At 35.9% G+C, this 4,598-nt stretch overlaps 1 non-coding gene across 1 annotated transcript; it reads right to left on the bottom strand.

Moving 5' to 3' along the window:
* Positions 1 to 3,543: 3,543 nt before the first annotated feature.
* On the bottom strand, positions 3,544 to 3,618 carry TRNAQ-UUG (transfer RNA glutamine (anticodon UUG)). Its single transcript has one exon. It is a non-coding gene; the product is annotated as a tRNA-Gln (tRNA).
* Positions 3,619 to 4,598: the final 980 nt, after the last annotated feature.

Genomic DNA, 4,598 nt, shown 5'->3' with positions numbered 1-4,598 from the left:
AAAAATACATTTTCAAAAATGAAACAGTTAAAAATGAAAGATAGTCATCTTATATATAAAAGAGAACGTACAAATCCTTTGTTCCCTCATCACGCTAATACGGCTGAACCAATTTCTTTCATTTTTGGGGGGTTATTAGGATTTGGACCCTAGATGGTTTTTATCATATCACTTTAATTTTTAATTACCAGTGTCTTGAGATAATTGACCATTCAAGTGTCCATAACGTACAAATCCTTTGTTAGTTCATCATAGGTATAAAAATAAATAAACGTATTTATATGCAACCCGCATGACCGTGTCACTCGGCGGGTTAACATAAATGACAGGCGATATAATGTTAACATTTACTGCAATCTACTATGGTTTTTATCATATCACTTGAAAGCGAAAAAGTAAAAATTATCTAAGTAACAACGTTTATTGCGTTCCGGGGTGACCGCAGCGAAGCGGGGCGGGTTAACATAAATGACAGGCGATATAATGTTAACATTTACTGCAATCTTCTATGGTTTTTATCATATCACTTGAAAGCGAAAAAGTAAAAAATATCTAAGTAACAAAGTTTATTGCGTTCCGGGGTGACCGCAGCGAAGCGGGGTGAACGCTGCTAGTATCAATTAAATATTACTCATTCTTACTTCCTGAGTTCAATTAACTTCTCTTGAACGTATTTTCTCAAGTGATTTTCCGAGAAAAAGGAGAAGAAAAAATGCCTCCCGGCGTCGGTTGAAGATCATTCGCCTCCATCGCCTCTGCCTCCGTGATCTATCAGACAATTTAAAGGCATCACACTTGGCAGATCTGTAATAGACGTTGGTTACATAAAAGCTAGCCTGGGATTAACATAATGTTGCGATAAGTAGATGCAAAACATTATCCGACATCGTGTGTCGACCCAATGTTCACTGAACTCCGATGGAAAAAAAAAAGAATATTTACATGCATTTCTACAGCGTCGGAAATATGAAGAAAGTTTAATCCCTGATATCCGACTGATAGATATGTGTTCTGGTGCAAATTTCAAGATCAACAGCATCAAAACTAAGAACAATGCAGACAAAACATGCACTACGACCCGTAAAAAGTTAAATTAATTGAGGAAAATATAGATATAAGAACTTTTATTTAAAAACTGGATATTAGTAATGAATATGGTGACGAGTACAGATTTCTACTCTTATCTAGAAAAAGCCGGCATCCGCACAACACACCCAACAACTGCACAATACAACTTAATCCTCACAGCAAGTACATCTGCCATAGAATTCAACTTTAATGATGACGTAAGAGTAGCTTCTTCAATTTCAGAGGTTTTACCCTTCCTGGATCCAATCCAGGACGTAACAACTTATGTGATCGATATTTATTTTGATATGTTGAGCGGATACATAAACGATAAACGTCATTCGAATAATTGACGACCGTTTTCAATAGTATTTATTCCGTCTTCGACGAAGGTTTGCTGATGAAACTGTACAATATTTCGACATTCGAGTACGGTGACATACATCAATATACGAGTATGAATGCTCGTAGTAATGAAAGAATGCTCCAGTCACAGTTGGTATTCTTCCCTTATGTCGATGATGGACACTTTTATTTAGGTTTTTGGGATTATCGTCATGATAGAGTTAGAATAATCGAATCATACAGTATGGCAGATAACACACGCATCGAAAGATTGAAGCAACTAATTCCAAAATTGCATCACAGATCAAGACCTGGTATACCCGTCCCTAAACTCAGTGAGCTCTTATACAAACACAGATGGTAATATAACGCAATAGATTGTGGGATATATTGTGTCATTTTCGAAACTTTTTTTACTACCTTAGTTACTATACCTTTCTTACTAAATGATAACCAGATGTATCAGTATCGTCTACAAGTGATAACACAAATTTATATTCGTACGATACAACTGTTAGTGTGATGCTTTTATATTCCTTACTAGTTAGTGAAAGTATGTAATACTTGTTAACTTGAAAATCATCTGTTGTCTTTAGATTATTGTAAACAGTTATTTATATTTGACACTAAATCAAACTTTCAAGCACAAATAATGATGTTCTAGAAAAAATAATTTTCCCACTCTTCAATGTGACCCATGGGTATTTGTGGGTATATTGTAGAGGTAAGTGTCATCTGCTTACACATATCGTTTCTAAGGTGACTGTAACGTATAGGTCTCTTTCTATAGATTTCAGAAAATTTTTCAATAACCTTTCTATAACTTTTCAATGACCTTTTGACCTTGAGAGTGACCCTATATGGCTGGTTTGGTTATTTGTTCTCGGTATCGACCTCAGGTACTCATACCGAATTTGAGGGGCCTAACTGCTATAGGTAAAAAAGTTATCTTCTTTAGAGAGAAACGTATTTCACTCCATTTGCGAATTTGCATAGCTCCTACCTCGCCATAGTAAAAGAAGAGATGTCACCGTCAGAAAATTTCTTCCATTAGAACATTACATATTCTCTCAAGTCATCGAAGTCAGGTATAGTGGAATTACGTAGTGGCCACACGAATATTTTCTATGAATCTTATGTTGGCACTATTACAAAGATTTATCCGCCGCCAGGTGTTAATAGTGAGACTGCCAGGCTCTTCTCTAAAAATGTAGTCTTTTAGATATCGAACTTACAGAAGCTGGTGTTAAGATTCTGAAACATGAATTTCTGGGTAGTGCACGTATTAGTTTCTAAGTGAAGTCTTGATCCGACTACAGTACGTTCCATAGTTTTGGAGCTACGGACCTTTAAAGTTAATTTTTTTCATGTTTTCGGCAGCCTATAACTCCGAAAGGAAGCATTTGTGCAACCAGGTTGGTCTATACCTTTTGTCTTATCTTGGTGTCAGGAATCACCTCGCAAACGTTGTCTGTGTTGTTTTGAAACACATTGTATACATACGGTTATCTATATTTGATATCATCATTAAACTAGCAGGATAGATTTCTGTAGAGGTGAAGGACCACATACGACATCTCTGAACATAACAATAAAGTAATAGATCCTGCAATGCAGCTCTTAGGAGAAGTCACATCAACAACATTTTAAATTTTATCGTTGTAATTAGTTAGGGTAAGAAAGCTTCATACCTGTTGAAAAAGTTCTGTACAAAAATGAGGCAAGTCTCGGCTCTCCTTAGTTATAATGACAAAATTTTAGTTTATAGCACAAAGATTGATGTTAAACTTGAAATATTGCATTTCATTTCATTTATTATTGATAGTAGGCACACACACACACACACCGAAAATTTTGTTGGAGGCTGTCCAAAGGATGAGGAATTAGGTTTCTGGGCTTTCGGCATCTGAGGCCATTTAACCCGTCACATATATGAGGGATGACTTACCACGGCGTAAACACTATCCGATGAAAGGAATGGAAGAAAGGATTGGGAAAGGAAAGAAGCGGTCAAGGATCATTATGGTACGTACCATGCCGGCATTTGTGTGGTGTGAATGAGGGAAATCCAGAAAAAAACTCATTCAAGATGGCTGACCTCAGAAAGCTATTACACTTTTTTTGACCTGGTGGCCCCAGCGGGAATCGAACCCGCGACCGCTCGCACCAAACGCGAGAGCGTTAGCGACTACGCCATGTGGAGCCACAGGCTGTCTAAAGTTAGTAAGGGTAGTCCAATATTAGAAGACATTACGGCTATGTAGTATTGAACTAGGAAACGGTGCGAACATTTCAACTATTTCCACATATATTCTCAGAGGAAAAAAATTTTAAAAAAAACTACTTTTATAAGAAAATAGAGAATATAAATGTAGTATAATACCAGATCTTGAAGCCATATCCATCATTCTATGTTCGGATAATAATGATACTGTAGAATATTTGATTCTTTTCAACGACAGAAATAGCCAATTTATGAAATCAACGTTAAATGACTAGGTTGATAATATCTGTAACTCTTTTGTTATTATTTCGTTACATTAATAATCTTTATGTTGTATATGTAGATCGCTAATGTATTCAGTACGTATAGACCTATACATATAATGTGCTGAATGTATTGATATTTCCGGTTAATGTTATTTTGGGGACGAAGTGATTGATTATCCAAGTATAACTCATGCCTCTAACCAACCATATCCGTACCTTCATGATTGAATACGACACAAAGTAAATACATATCCTAAAGCCACGTAGAGAGATCTTTTATAAATCATTTCTCCTGGTCACAATACGAGAAGTCGTTAGATTAATGAGAGATCATTTACCAAACACTGTTCTTTATCATTAACTTAGCATCGTAAGGCAAATATTGAAAGCAATGGGTGATTTATCAGTGTTAAGTCTCGTATACAACTGTGAGTATAACTTCAATGTTGTATGTCGCGTGAGTAAATCGTTATAATTCTATGTGAGTACTAATAACTAAACCATGTTCTTACGATGTAGCACATTAGTTCCTTTCTACAGCGTACTAATCATTTTTATTCTTATAAACGTAACTTTAGTATATTACCGTATTAATGACACTAACTTGAAATCCTTACTCGTGTCCCATATCAATTTAAATTAATATGTCATCTGGACTTCCTAAATCCAATACTCGTGGAGGCAAGTTGGTGTGG

Source organism: Thermobia domestica, chromosome 11, assembly GCF_964235325.1.
Source record: "Thermobia domestica chromosome 11, izTheDome1.hap1.1, whole genome shotgun sequence".
Classification (NCBI taxonomy): domain Eukaryota; kingdom Metazoa; phylum Arthropoda; class Insecta; order Zygentoma; family Lepismatidae; genus Thermobia; species Thermobia domestica.
This window is presented reverse-complemented; position numbering and strand designations above follow the sequence as displayed.